At 44.5% G+C, this 16,314-nt stretch overlaps 1 protein-coding gene across 1 annotated transcript in view; it reads left to right on the forward strand.

Moving 5' to 3' along the window:
- Positions 1-9,372: 9,372 nt before the first annotated feature.
- C1QH1orf87 (chromosome 1q C1orf87 homolog) overlaps positions 9,373-16,314 on the forward strand; it is a 333,284-nt gene continuing 326,342 nt past the window's right edge. Inside the window, exon 1 of the mRNA XM_069642765.1 lies at positions 9,373-9,507. The gene's annotated coding sequence lies outside the window, so the exon portion shown is untranslated. The remainder of the gene's footprint in view (positions 9,508-16,314) is intronic.

Below are 16,314 nucleotides of genomic sequence, written 5' to 3' on the forward strand. Positions count from 1 at the left end.
CAGGGGTAATAAACGCGGTGAATCAGTAGAATCTACCAACAACCCTGCAGCACGCACCCCATCTAGCAATCTCACCATCCATGTCAATAAAGCTTCCCCTGATTTTTGCCTCAAACGGGTAATAATTGCCCTAACCTCTTGTTGTGTGTAATCCTCCAGCGAGGTTAAATCCGCCATTCCGCCAGCAGGATTCTGCGGGTGGGGGCTGGCTCGCCGTCTTCTAACAGGCTCCGCCGCCACTGTTTTCTGTTTCGCCTCTGGTTTGGGGTCAGACTCATCTGCGGAACTATTTTCTAGACTGGTCGAATCTAAAATATCAGCATCCCACTTGTCCGGATCCCAGTCTACACCAGCAGTAGCGATTACAGTTGTCACCTTTCTTTTGTTGACACCTCCCCGTCTTTTCCTATACTTATACCGGGCTACTCGGACTGCTGCTCTCTCGGCCACCACCTGATAATTGTCTGACTTATCTTTAAACAGTTTCATTTGAATCTGCTGCATTAATGCAGTCTGCCGTTCTGCAGCTAGCTCTCTCTCTAATAGCAAAACCTCATTTTTCATTTCCACCTTCATTTGATGTATTTTCCTATAAGCATGCAAAATAACCCAACCTCGCCTACCTAATGCCGCACATTCTTTCCCACGTTCTACTGGAACTTGTTGCAAGCATGCAATTACATCAGTCGGATCGGCATCTCCCAATCCTTGATCCTAAGTTTCACTTAAACCGGCACCACATGCCCATGCCTGAGCCAACTTATCATATGGACTCTTAGTCCACCCTGGGATAACAACATCAGAACAGTCACCGCCAGCGGTAACGTTCTTCTTCTTGAACAAACTACTCATTATCCCAAACAAAACAAAACCTTGTTGAACCTATATATTTTCTTCTATCCACGCTACAATCACTCCCACAGGCACTCACACACTGAAACAAGGAGAAAAAAAACCTTCACTATTCAAAAACTTCACTTACACGACAACCAAATCCTATCTACGTTTCAACAGAATCTTGAATACTCGGCACAATTCATCACGAGCATCCTGTTCGTGACACCAAAAAATGTATTGCTCTTCCCCGAAAAGTGCACGGAACAGCCATAAATCACCAATGCAATTATAGAGCAAATACTTTGAACCATAAACAGACAGGCACAATAACTCACAGCCACGCACTCTTTAGAAGATAATCAGCTCTTTACGGCTATTTATTCAAAGATTGCAAGTACATAGAAATAACTCATAAAAATAATAAGGACATAGATCGCAGAAGAAGTAAAGAAGTCAAAAAGGAATACATCACCGTGAGCGTAACAGGATTCCTCATCTCGTCCAGAAGCGGCTGGAAGACCCCGGGAACGGCCAGGCCGAGAGTACCACAGCTCACAGGAAGGCTGGACGTAAGCGTCCTTCTCCGGCTGAAGTCTCACCTGACCCCCTCCGGGCTTCCGCATATATACACACTCCACAAAGGGGAGTTAATTCTCGAACATTCTGGAAATTGCACTTGCGCAGTTGAGGAACAGCCGTCGGTTGCCAGCTGGCTCAATCGAGAGCTTCCCCCCAAGAAGCGCAGTGCCTCCCTTCTGTAAAAACACGCTCCACGGAGAACAGTAGCAAACCATAACAACATTAGCTTTCCCAGCAGAAATGGCCTTGACCGCATACCAGGTTTGGAAAAGCATGTTTGTCTCATAACTGTGAATCTAACACTCAGCAAAATATGTGCTCCGTTTCACTGCGGTATGAAGTAAATATCCAACATGGCTCTGAGCGCTACCAGAATGCATTGCGCACCCGCGCCATTTTGGATCAAGCATAAAACAAGCATAACACACACTTAGAATCACTTGTCACATTGCAACAAAATATTAGCAACATCAGGGGGAATAGCACAGGGGGGTTATGAGGGACTACAGGGGATTGGCCAGTTCTTGACGTAGTTCATAATAAGTATAGTCTTAGTGGGGCCCATATGCCCTTGGGCCGGGAGTTGAGCGGTTGCATATGTATCCATTGTTCCTCCTTGTCATTTGCCCACACCACATCATTCAACCAATTACCATTATTATGGGCTTGTGTGTTTGTCCACCGTAGGAGAATACACTGTTTTGCCAACAATAAACACAACTTCACAGATTTACCTATAGCAGGTTTGGAGGGGCCAAGGATATAGAAAAGGCACAGTAGGGGGGCAGGTGCGACAGGTGCACATATCATCTCTGATTGCATTGCACATACATCTTTCCAAAAGGGGGATAACATGGGGCAGTCCCAGATCATGTGGAGATATCTAGCATTTGGGGATCTGCAGCACGGGCATGCCCATGTCCCATCATTAGAGAATAAATAAAGCCGGCTCGGAGTGTAGTGTTACCTATGCAGCACTTTTAATTGGATGAAGCGGAATCGTCAGGGTGTCGGAGAGCATGTCACTCCAGAGGTTATCGGTAATCTTAAGTTGGAGGTCTGATGCCCACTTGTCTTGTGCCTAACAGGGGGAGGTGTTGGAGTGGGCCTGGATCAGTTGATATATGGTTCATACACAGCTACGTGTGTTTTGTGCGGATAGGACCAACCCAAGGAGTGAGCCACAGTCAGGTTGCACCAGAAAGGTGGGCCACAGCTTCTTACATGCTTTCCGCAGGCCAGCATAGTGCAACCACTGTAAGGATCTCCCAAGCCTCAAGCCTGGTATCTCAGCGGCTTGGATGAAGTTACCCTTTGGGTATAACAAACCCACTGTATGATATCTGTGTTGTATCCATATTTTTTGTGTACCTGTGTCTGAATGTGGCAGTGAGGGATTGCAGGTCCAGAGTTTTCATGATAAGGATTCGGAACACCACTTCTGCCCATATTTTGCGCCATGCCAGTGCAGTAACACTAGCAGGGTCAAATCTGAAGTTATCTGCAAAACCCGTTGGGAAAACTAATGATCAGAGGTCCCTTTCTCCCGCAGAATGTCTCTCTAATTATACATGCGGAGGGCAGGTGCCATCCCCAAACCAAGCAGTCGCAAATTGTGCCTGTGTGGCCATGCAGTATCGCTGGAGGTTCGGTGCTGCAAGTCCCCCCCTCTTGTGTGGTTGGGGTAGTGTGTTCCATTTGAGCTGTACTGCACCGGAGTGGCAAACAAATTTTGAAATGTTGCTGTTCACATCTTGAAATATAATTCACCCAGGCCATAGGGGTATATTGAAAAATCCGCTAGTACGATCCGCTATTTTGCCTGCAATCATCATAGGTAGATTTGACCATGTCATGAGCATGCTTCGTGGTTGGGTCATGTAACTGGTGTAATTGTAATCATGAAATGCAGGGTGGTTGCGTGCCACCGTCATCCCCAAGTAACGTATGAACTCGGGTCCATTTGAAGCCTAGTAAGTCTGGGGGAGTAGTTGTGTCTGTGAGGGCAAAGAGTTCTGGAGTCCTGAAACCTCCCTTTATAATAGGATAGTTTGCATAATGGGTCCCAGGTGTACATCAGGGTTACGGATGTACAGCAGTGCATCATCTGCATAAAGGGAAATTATTTGTGGGTCTCCCGCTATTCTTATCCCTCTGTGACTATGGCTGGGACGGATCGCGTCTGCTAATGATTCTATACAAATAGCCAATATTAGAGGGGAAAAGGGGCAACCTTGGCGGGTGCCCCTCCCTTTCTAATATTGTGAAGAAGTAATCCTGTTAATGCTAACTCTAGCCACTGGTGCAGCATAAAGAAGGCACACTGCCCAAGGAATTTTGGACCAAACCCACATTATGTACACCCACAGTGTACATAAACTGCCAAGACACTTGGTCAAAAGCTTTTTGAATATCGAGTGTGGCAGCTACTGCCTGGACATCAGGATTGATGCGTGCCAGTATATTAAATAGCCGCCTTAGGTTCAGTGCTGTGGCCCTCCCCGGAATAAATCCTGATTGATCCGGATAGACAATATATGGCATCGCTGGCATCAGTCGAGTGGCCAAAATCTTAGCAAACACCTTAACTTCGGTGTTAATTATTGATAGAGGGTGGTAGAAGCTGCATTTATCAGCTGGTTTGTCCGGCTTCAGCAGTACCATGATCACTGCATCCCAGATGCTACTGGGGTGTATCTGCGATGTCAGAGATTCTTGCCACACCTGCAATAGTTGAGGGGTGAAGGTCCTTTTGTACCGCTCATATAGATTGGCCAAGAGGCCAACAGTACTTGGGGACTTGCCAGTTGGCAGGCTATCAATTGCTTGATTTATCGCTGATAGCATTATCGGGAGTTCCAGCAAATCTCTTGTCTCCCATGAGAGCTGACTGAGTGGGAGAGCATCAAGGAATGTTTTGATATTCTCGGTTGTGCATGTGTCTTTTTTTGAGTAGAGTTCTGTGTAAAACTGGGTAAAAACTCTGTTGATGGCAATGGGTGTATGGACTGTATCCCTGGATGTATTAGTAATGAGCGGAATGCATTTACTGCCATTTTCGCTGCGTGCCATACAGGCTTGCAGCTTATCCAGACTATCCCCTTCCCAATGTGGGCTTGCCAGCAGAGGGACTTCAAAAACGTCACTTCTCTCTCTGCATGTGTTCTCAAGGTTTCTAAGGCTTCCTTTATTTGGGGTAGGGTAGCCGTGGTGGTCGGCCACAAGGCCATATTCTAGTGCTCTTAGGTTGTTCTTGAGCTGTTTTATGCTGCGCTGGATCGCTTTTAGGACACTAAACTCTGATGCTATTGCTATCCCCCTTATGTAGACCTTAAAGGCCTCCCAGACCACCCCGGTGAGGTCACCGATCCGACATTTTTCTCAAAAATAAGTGGATATAGTGTTATACAATGGATGCAAAAACTGTATCTTGGAGTGCCGATGGTTTAAACCGCCAATTGTTATGGTACTTGGAAAGTGTTGGTAATGTTACAGTAATGCTGACAGGGGAATGGTCGGAAATAGGTGCAGGGAAACAAGTGTGTATTCAAGACTCCCCAAAGTAATGTGTCTTATAGGAGCCACATGTCAAAGCAGGAGGAAGAGTCATAGACTGAAGAGTAGAAGGAATATGAACGGACGACAGTATGTAAAGTTCTCCAAACATCTACTAGTCCCAGGGACTGCATACCCTCATTGATAACTTGGGCGGATCTTGTGAGAGCCCTTTGTGTGCGTGAGCATCTGTCAAGTTTCAGATCAAGGATAGTGTTAGGTCAAATAATTCTTATGCACTGAAAGAGTTAGCAACATTTTATGCAGGTGATGTCTCTGTGCGCGACGATGTGGAAGAGTATTCTTCTTTTTGTGCACCCTACGGGGAAATATTCTCTGACAACAAGCAGTTAATAATAAATGATGTGCTGCCTTTCTTGATAGCCAATAATATGCAGAGTGTGTACCCAAACCTTTCTAATTTGTACCGAATATTTCTCACTTTGCCTGTAAGAGGTGCCGCCGCAGAACGAAGCTTTAGCGGGCTGAAGTTGATCAAAAGTTACTTACGGTCAACAATGGGTGACGAGAGACTTTCAAATCTAGCCTTCCTAAGTATTGAAAGAAACCTGACTGACTATGTAGACTTTTATAAAGTAATTCAGACATTTGCTTCAATGAAACCACGCAGAAAGGCTTTGCAGCGCAGATGCCCCATAGGTTTTTTGCTGCGGCAGAGGTCTTCTTGGTCCTAATCTGTCACAGCAAAACATCTTCAAGCACATTAGTCTTCCGCTGCCTGCCGCCGCATGGGACACATTCTCATTCTCACCTTGCATTTGTAGGAACCGTGTCATCCTCATTACATGTATTGCCTATGTTTGTGTGTATTTAGTGAGTCATTGTTATGCAGCAAGCATTTGCTATTAGGGATATTTATTTTTATCTCAAATTTTTGTCAAATGTTGGAATTTTGGTAATAAGAAATGTTTACAAAAGATATTGCACTGATGCACTCATGTAATAATTACCATTACATTAACAGATGTATGCAATTGTACTTACGTTGTTTGCTACTATTTAGCTTTGTTTCAGGAGGATCCATACGTGTGTTGCTGGGACAAAAGGTTATTTTGGTCCCACTCCCAATCTGGTATTATATTGTTATTTATATTATATGGGTATTTATTTTAAACTCAAATGTCAGGACAAATGGCTCGTTTGTGCCAGGCAGACAACCTTGTGTAATGTATCACAGAATCTTGGAAAATTATTAAAACGTTTTTCCATTGCAGTCTGTGGTTTTCAATTGCTTGGCCTGGTATATTGCTTGCTTGTAAATATTTATTGACTTGTTCTTTTTTTGCCTTGCTGATGGATAGATATAAATTTAATTGATTATTTAAGTATAATTAGTTATTTATAACGCACTTAATACCAAAGAGCCAAAGTTTCGAACCTGTGTCACTCTGCATTGTTTTGCTTCCAAGACGAGCTTGTTGCCACTGAGCTATACTACCCATGCCAAATGATTCAGATCTCTAGATTTCATTGTCACATTGAAATTTTATTTTAATTGGACGTTCCCTCCATAAAAAATGTGTGCTGTGTAACTGATGATAGGTGTGACCTCTAGTGTAAGGTTTTATAAATGAAATATATATCGGGTAAAAAATCCTGCCAGTTTGTCCGTGAATATTAAGCATCAACAGTTCCTAGTTATTAAACCCACAAAATTACGTAAATGGTAGTGACCTCCCACCCAACCACGACCCCTCTGGCCGTGGCGCGCCCCTGAGCGGCACTTCGTCCCCCCAGGCACCAAAACCTGGTTCCGCCACTGTACATGATGTGAGCTTGCAATGTTAGGACGCTTAAATAATTTCCCTTTGTTTAAAAGCTGCAAAAAAGCATAACCCACCCGTCACGAGAGCTGTTTCTTTTTCTCTGGTCATGCAGCCTTCAGCAATGACTGTGGTGGCTCGATCATGCGTACACCTAACTATGCACGTCTCACAGGCATAGAAAGGGGCAGGTATAGGATGAGGTATTGAGAGGGAGCGTGCTACATTGGTGTATTATACGCCAGGTGCAGCTGGTATGAATGGTCTTCTGGGTCTTCTCCAATTCTTTGTGTGTGGATCCAAGATGGGCATTGGCAAATAAAGTCTTGGTACTGTTCGTTTCTGGTGTGTTGTGTTCACTGGGTGAGTTCCACGTTTGTCTTCACATGTTGGGTCTATATTTCTGTGGATGCCGATTTTGTAAATGTACTTTAAGCATGCTCATGGTTTGGGGCTTGGATTTGTTGATCTTGCATGAAGCACCATTCAATGATTGCCGCTTCCATGGCAAGTTGCATTTACTCGATTGGGTTCATCACTCTGGGCTGCGGGTGTGCTTATGCTGATGGGGTGGCATTTGATGGACTCTGAACCTGCAGGCGATTAGCACCTACTAGCTGGTCACTTGTGGATTTCTGCATTTCTCAAAACAGTCATCGTTTAAGGAGGGACCGTTTTCTGGCCTTGGACTCTGACACACGGTCATTGATTCAGTAGTTGCTCATTTTAGCGACTGCAGGATTCCTTAACAGGGTCCATGCCCTCCAGTGACCTATCGACCATTAGGCCCAGTTCCATGAAATAAATATAGCTGTACAAGTCCAATCCATTACTTCAGGGTTCAGGATTGATTCTTTGGGCATGATTACAAGTTGGGCGGTGGTCCCGCATTTGTTCATACCCTTACCACATGTGGTAAGCATGCAGTAAGTTGAGGGGACTGCATGATTCAGTCACGTTTGTTATTTCCAATTTTGGATTGCCATAGGACTCCATTGGGATTTCATATTGCAGCATGTCATAGTTATCGCATGCAGTAATGGTTTTGCGTGGAGGCACCGCCATACAAAAACTGGTAGAAGAGATTAGTTTCACTTCTTAAGCTTTGTATTTGGCATAGTGGTAAAATACTGTATGTTTTACCACCACTTCCAGACTTGTAATCGGGTCCTGGGGGTTGGGTCGGTCAGGACTGAGGCATAAAGCATGGTGGTAGTGACGCTGGACGCGAGATGGCAACTTCCTCTGGATGGCCTTGGCTCTGTGATCCCCTAAATGTGTTCTGTGGTTGGCATCGGTGGTGTGCCTCGACTGACTCCTAGCAGTTGACTTAGAAATTCTGAGCAGTGGTTGCCAAAATGTATTATGCTGAGCACCCCCTTGAGTAAAAATACTATTGCCAGGCCCCACCTTAATGCCAAAGTGCTTAGGTTATCTATTCGAGTTGCCGGTCTCCCCTCTAAGGGGTGGGGGGCACTCCTGCAGTTTGAAGACCACTGGTGCTGAGGGATATCCTATCGGTTCATTAATGCAAAACGTTGCGATTCGCCAACTGGGGAGGGGCAGCGTCACCATTAAGGCTGAAAGGGTGAGGCCCTTGGAAGCTGAGGACTTTTTCCTAGAGACTGAAACTTCAGCGAATGCGCAGGAGCTTCAGGATTTAGAAAACAAGGACTCTGCTTCCAGCGGCCTCACGTTTCTCTCCATAATGGTGGCCTCGGCCCACGGGCATATCTTGCTTGAAGGGATGCCTCTCAGATGCGGTGCCACTATTATGGATGACAGGTATTTTTTTCTGAAGCCTGAAGCTCTTGCTCACAAGCGAGAGATTCAGGCTTTAGAAAACATGCCTTGCCATGTAGTGGCCGGGGCTGCCAGGGGAGACTAGTGAGCCCCGGCAGGGCCCTGACGCAAAACAAGATTTTTGAAGAACCTGCTGGGGCTCAGTCCCGGCTAGCCAGGGCCCACTTAAAGCCCTGCTTGCAGAGGCATAGCACCAGCGTTGAAGCAAAGAGATTTCTGCTCTGTGCCGAAATGTCAGAGATAGTGATTGGCTGTTGTAATTTGACAGAGTGTTTGGCCCTACCTTCCAACCCTCTCTCACTCCCGTTCGTGGTCCTTGGAAATCGGTTAATGCAGCTGTCACATGTACACTGTGGCATTGAATTGTTTCTTTTTTTTGCCTTTGCATTCTTTCATTGCAAGGCACGTTTAATGATAAATCTCGCCCGCAAACTGGATATGAATGGACAACCTACCGTTACAGATTTTTAGAAAAAGTTCACGTTTTCCTCTTCAATTAAAATACTGGCTTAAACAAATCTCTTTCATGTGCAACAGACCCACCTTCTGGCAGCCACACGTTGTGAAAGTAACGTTTCATAAAGGTACTTTTGAAATCTTATTTTAACGGCTTTTGTATTACACTAATGCTGTGTGCTAATTGAATTGGACACCTATTGGTTTGTGAGACCGCATGCCAGTTTGTGAGACCGCATGCCAGTTATCTGATGGAAACCCGTGAACGGTGGATAATGCGGAGGGGGACCGATGCCACTTGGCGAGCGTCGCCATGCGCCCGCTGCAGGCTGCCCGAGGTGCGGTATATTTACAGTGTGTCCCAGAGGGTTGGGAGAGCTCCGAGCTATTCCCCGCCTAGCAACCAGAACCCGCGTCCTGGAGACAGCCTGAGGGAACACCTCGGGGCGAGCCGCGTTCCCACCGCTCTGCAGAAAGACCCCACCGCGCTCAGGTAACACGCACCCGAGCCCACCCACCTCCCTCAAATGCAGAAGTTATTGTCTCTCGCACCCCCATCGTTTAGCTCCCAAACTGTCGGAAACGGGCTTTCTTTCATCGGGCACGTAGGAATACAACAGAGATGGGGAGGGGGTTTGTGTAGTTGTTGTTGCCGCCTGAATTAGAAGCCTGTGCTGTAGCACGATTCGAGCATCAGAGAGAGCAGGTGGCATTGGGGATGTATCGGCTTGCTGGCGTGGCAGGCTTAACAGAGGCACTGCGGTCAATGTAGGCAACCTGTTGTCTCTCCAGATGTTTGGGACTCCAACTCCCAGCCATAGACAGAATGGTCAGTGACAAGGGATCATGGGGGTCGCAGTCCAAAATATGGAACGAGCTGCAGGTCGCAGAGCCTTGGCTGAGATCCAGCTTCCCGTAATGAGGGAGCCAGGACACCCAAATGCCAATACCAGCAAGTGGGCATACAGGAGAAGAACAGGGACGCGTTTTAATTAGGGTTTAAGCAGCAAGAGAATTAATGGGACCCATCCAGTCTCATGCCCAGAGTGGCCAAAAGATTCCACACGCCCTGATTGGCCGTACAGTTCTGCCATTATATTTCCCAAAAATCCAAACCCACTACTCTGCAATGATACCAATCTTGGATTACCAAACAACTCTGCTGAGGGCGTGAACTGGGCATTTCCCACCTCCACTTCACAGTGTGGCGAAAGAGTGTTGTGTTCATCATCCCTGATGGAAGAGAGCAGGCAGCGAAGGGAGAGGACGCATTCCTATTATACCCATACAGCCCCCCCTTTTTCCCTCTTGCACTTATCAGACCCACCTTATCTGCTGCCTTAAACCTAGCACTTGCCACTTGGCTGCACTACCACTTTGTGCTGATTTCATTATTTTTTAAATTATTATTATTTATAATGTTTCTCCTTTGCTCCACACTTTCCACATTCTCCCTCCCTTCCATGCACTTTTCCCCTCCCCCTCTCCCATGCACTTGCACGTTCTCAGTGTGACTGGGTCTAGTAAGATCGTTGTTTTGTTCTCCCCTGTTCCCTTCCCCTTCCTTGTCGCGCTCTGAAACATGTGTATGAGCGCGATATAAATAAAATATATATCATATCACTTCTGGTTTGTGATCTTGGGCACACGCTTCAACTCCTAAACTCTTGTGTTCTCTTTGAACGGATTATTTAAATACGTCAATAAACCCCACAGCAGGGAACCGGGGAATTAATGAGTGGGGCACAAACATTGTTCCCGTGCATAGTATACAGGATTTGCTCATTTTGAAAACTTAACTTTGATACATTTACAGAAATATACACTACAGGTCAAAGTATCACAACAAGGACAAAAACAAAACAGATCAATATAGTCAATGCATTGCCAGATAATTCACAGAAGACTACAGTACTACTGTACTAAAACACACAATTATAACAAAAAACTGCTCATTAATGACTGATACTGATCCTCATGTACCAAGTACATTTACACACATAAATATTGATTTCAAAATATATATAGAAATAGCTAACTTCATCAGAGCAATGCTTTAAAAAGATGAATTTTTCAATGTGTACTCCTGTGAGGCTACCGCGCACTAGTTTCGGCTCGTGGAGTGAACGACTTAGTTGAATGCAGCCTTCTTCAGTGCAAAGCACTATTTGTGCATGCTATATGCACATGTCTATGTATGTGCTAGGTTTTACATAGCAGACCTCCATGTGAAGCAACAGAGCGCAGTTGAAACAAGGTGATGCGGGAATAGGTTCCAGCACCAAGGAAAAAATTAGAAGGACATGGTATTATGGGTGCGCTTGGAAGGGCATGGAGAGAGGAAATGCAGAGGACACAGGCAAGGTTTTGAGGTTAGGGAGGGACAGCGGAATAGTCTTGATTGATTTATGGGCGAATCAGCAGCTGTGCATCTTTTTAAGGTTTATTCTTGCCATTTCACACATCTGGCTTTTCTAACTCCTCTTCCGTTCCCAGGTCTTCATCAGCCATCCGCTCGCGTGCCTTCTGCTATGAGAGAGGAAACCAATCATATTCCTTCATTTCCCAAGAGACCTTGGGGCAGGAAGTCCTGTAGTAACTCCTCCCACATTTATTTATGCCAGTATTTAGCGGCTTTATACAAGACACCATTTAGATAATACAAAAAATGCAGATAAATGTGCCTTAAGTGAAAGCGCACTACGCATTGCAAAAAATAGTATTTTTATTTGACATTTATAGAAGTTTTAAATGCCCCTTTTTCTTATTTATGGCATACTTTGTTTCCCTGTCTCTGGGTATGCCATTAACTTGTATTCAAATGAGAGTTCCTCTCGTTAGTTAAGGAGCAAGAAGTTTGTGACAACAAGCTAGCTGGTGTGTCCTTTCACATGTAGGGTCTGGCCAAGCAGGGAAGTAGTTCTTTTTTGATTTTATTGTGAATTTGTAAGGCGCTTATACAGCAAGTAAATTGTGTTTCAAAGTTGCTTTCTAAAGCCGCTAAATATTGGCAGAAATAAATGTGGGAGGAATTACTTCAGGTCTTCCTGCCTCGGGGTCTCCTGGGAAATGAATAAGAAATATGATCTGTTTCCTCTCTCCTAGCAGAAGGCAAGGGAGTGAATCGCTGATGAAGACCTAGGAACTGAAAAGGTGCATTCTTTCTGCTCTGATGGGAAAGGACCTGCTCCTGTTTTTTTATCAATCAGGTGGCCAGGACACTTAGAATATTTCGATAAGGCAGAACGCAGGCCACACTGGCCAATTACCACCAATTTTTAATGAAGGTCCAGGAAAGTAAAAGCAAGCAGAATTCTATAAATGTACATTTTCGAACAACAGGCAGTTAAAGGGGGGTGTTGGGAAGTTTGGGTAAAAGGTTGGAACAGTTGTGGTATTATAATAATGTAATTGTTGTTTTGTTTCGTGGCTATAAAAATCGAATAAGGATATTTTTTAAAAACGCACATTTCAGTGGAAGGAAAGGAATCCATGATTGCCTGCTGGAAACATGATCCGCCCTTACCTAGTTCTGCTCCAGAAAACAGTAAAAAGGAAAGGTTTGCAGGCGTATTGCTTAATCGGAATGCATACATTTTAAGTCCTCCCCTTTTCAGCCTGTGTCCCAGACATACTGTGAGGAATTCAACCATCCACATGGTGGTCGTGTGCTCACCTGGGCTTTTTTACATGTTTAATTAAATGGAATGATGGTAGACCAACCTCAGGAAAATGTGTGGGGCTAATCCACACACATTTTCCTATGCTCACACCACGACAAACCTATAGACCCCTGTACTCTGGGTGGACACAGCATACAGGCGCAGTCCGCCTTTGTCATATTTAGCTGGAATGTTTAGTTGGAATTTTATTATTTCTGAAACTCTCCCACAATTAAATTTTGTCTTCTTAAAGCTCGTTCAGTTTGCAACAAATCTCATTCTATTCTTGACATTTCTTCGCTCTAATTAAAATTTTCTCTAACTGAAACCTGGATCGCCCCGACAACACTTTTACTCCAGTCTCCGTTCATACTGCTTCCACTTCATTCTCTCATACTACTCGCCCACACAGACATGGTGGGGGCACGCACATTCTTTATAATTCCTCCTGGGCTCTTCCACCTCCTTCTTGTAGTCTCCCAAGCTTTCCCTCCTTTAAATATCATGTCCCATCCTTTTCTTATCCTTTCCCTGTCTCTCTCCTCGTTGTCTATCATCCTCATCGACCACTTGTTGATTTTCTTGAACAGCTTGATCTTCTCTTATCCCACCTTTTCCCATCTTCTCAGCCTCTTTTTCTTCTTGGGGATTTCAACCTCCTCTCCTCTAATTAATCATTCCCTTTGTTTCTTTTACTCGCCGACTCCTTTCATTTGCATTAGCACCCCCCTTCTTATCAGTATGGTTCCTGCCACAATTAAATGTTTTCCTCATTTCCTCCTCGCTCTCCTGTGTCTTCCTTTCCCTTTTATGCCTCTGATCACCTACCGCTTCCTTTCTTTGTTTACCCTCCTGATCTCCCTACTTCTTCTTCGACTATCTCGCCGTAATCTTTCTTCATTTGACTCTGTCTTTACTTTTTTCTTTGCTCGCTTCTCTTCCATCAAGCCTGCTTTTCTCTTCCCTCTTCGATACAGCTGATAGTACTTGACATTCTTCTGTGCTATCTGTACTTGATTCAACTTTTCCTTTGCACCCCTTTTCTCCCACTCACAAACCTCCACAGCCCTGGCTCTCTCCCGATTTTGTTTCCCTTTGTTGCAGCTTGCAAAAGGCTGAACGGCAATGGAAACATTTTCTTTCCCCCTTTGACCTTGTCACGCTCTCAACTTTGCACTCCTACTTTAACTCTGTTTTACTGACTGAAAAAATGTAATATTCTTTGGAACTGACACTTTCTCTATCTGACCACCCTCGTAGCCTCTATCAGCGTCTTCACACTATTCTGTCTCCTAAAGCACTTGATCCATCTGCTTTTCTGTCTCTCTCTTCCTCTGACATTGCAAACTACTTCACATCTAAAGAAGCAAATCTCCGCTCAGCTTTTTTTTAATTACGAGTCATAATCACCGAAGTGCATTAAATCGAAGTGCAAAAGTAACGAAGAAAAGAAACAGAAGAAGAAGCAGAAGCAGAAAGGGGAAGAAAAAAAAAACAAGAAGAAGCAAAAAAAGAAGAAATAAAATAAATGCCAATTCAGAACCCAGTAGATCACGAGTTAATGACAAGAGCGACACCCTCTAAAGTTGTAAAGTATGCTGATTGGAAAAAGGGCTTTAAGCTTCTGGCAAGGGCTCAGTAACTTTGTCTTTAAAAATGAGGTCCAGAATTTTAGAAGCAGCTATCGCCCATGAAGGTCTGAGGCCCCCTATCAATCGCTCCCACCACAGCTCTTCTTCTGTCAAGTAAGCTTTCTCCAGGTGGTGTAGCAAGTAAGGGGCACTGTATGAATTTGTGCCCGGGCATGATAGCAGAAGGTGCCGTAGTGTTTCAATTGTTTGGTTTGCTTTGCAAAATCGACAACTGTTAGTCGCAGATGCTCCTCTTATCTTCAGGATCGATCTCGTTTGTAGGCAGTAAATTCAGCCTGGCACGAAGAAGTGTAGATCTTGTTTTCTTATTTGGGTGTCTGATGAGGAATGGTTGAACTTCGTTCAATTTTCTGACCGTTATGGGTAGATACTGGGTCAGTTTGTAGGCGGATGCTTTCTCCAGCGTATCAAACCAGTCTGTTTTTCTAAGAATTTTTTTTGTTTTAGTAGGATTCAAAACCAGTTCTTCAATAGAACTGCCACAGACTTCTAGGTTTAATTTACATCTATTCTCCCAAGTGGCCAGTGTTTTGCATTTGCCTGACTTCAGCTCTTCTTGGACCAGGGAAAAAATCATTGGAGAAGATGGGTCCTTAATCTTCCGATATAGCATTATAGTTGCCCTGGTTACTATTGCTGCCAAGAATGATAGTGAAAGCTCTCGTCTGATCAATGCTATCGGTGTAGAGGTCGGAAGAGTAAAGACTGATCGCCAGAAAAGACTCTCCAGTCTAGGCCATAAGAGTTTGGGTAGGGATGGCATGGCTTCCGCTCCATAAGTAATTGTGGGTATCACTTTCCCACGGTAGAACTTAAGTAGAGCTTTCATTTCTTCTGTTACTCCTTCCTCCTCTCCCTGTCCTACCTCTACATTCTTTTTCTTCATTCTCTTATATTGCTGACTCGGCAAATATGCCCTTTTTGCTCATGCTCACCCAACTGCTTCTCCTTCTGATGCTCTTCCCTCTTCTCTCATCCCTCAAGTATATCATCATCCTCTTCTTTATCTCACCTCTCTTGTTAAAACCTCCTTTGCAAATTCTTGCCTTCTGCCACTTTTAAACAGGCACCTATTCTTCCCATTCTGAAAAAAAACACTCTTGACACATCTATTCCTGCCAATTTCCATCCTACCTCTCTTCTGCCCTTTCTTTCTAAAATTCTTGAGCAGGCTGCCTATGCTCAGGTAACCTACTATATAAATCTTAATTCTCTCCTCCCTCCTCTTCAGTCTGGCTTTCGTCCTTCTCACTCTACAGAGACTGCTCTTCCACATGTCTGAAAGACTCTCCTCTCTTCTCGTCACTACAAGCTCTCCTCTATTCATATTCTTCTTGTCTTGTCTGTGGTGTTTGACACTGTTGATCATTCTCTTCTTATTTCCTCACATTCTACCTTGGGTATCATAGGGTCTGTTCTTGAATGGTTCAGTTCCTATCCCTCCCTACAGTCCTACTCTATAACTTGGGGACTCTTTTCCTTCACTCGCTCTCTTATATGGTGTCCCTCAAGGCTTGGTACTTGGTTCTCTTCTCTTCTCTCTTTATATTGGTCCTCTTTCTACTCTTGTCTCCCCTTTCCATCGACGACACTCAGATCTTTTTCTCTTTTTATTCCTTTGATTCTGCTCTCCACTCTACTGTTTCAAACTGTCTTTCTGATGTTCAAAACTGGATGCTTTCTAATTTTGTACATCTCAACCCTTCTAAAATGGAGGGTCTGTTCTTTTCTGCTTCTACGATTTCTCCAAGTCTCCCCCCTCTGTCTCTCTCTTTTCCTCCATCTTCTATTTCTTTCTCGCTATCTGTGCATAACCTGGGCGTTATCTTTGATACTTCTCTCATTTCCTCTTCACATTTCCACTATTGCCCACTCTTGTCGTTACGCACTTTTCAACATCCATCATGCTCACCCTATTTCCCTTTTCATGCCACAAAACTTATTTTTTCTCGTGTTTTTTCATTTATTGATTACTGCTCATCTCTC

The sequence above is a fragment of the Ambystoma mexicanum genome, chromosome 1q (assembly GCF_040938575.1).
Source record: "Ambystoma mexicanum isolate Mex_15411 chromosome 1q, UKY_AmexF1_1, whole genome shotgun sequence".
Lineage (NCBI taxonomy): Eukaryota > Metazoa > Chordata > Amphibia > Caudata > Ambystomatidae > Ambystoma > Ambystoma mexicanum.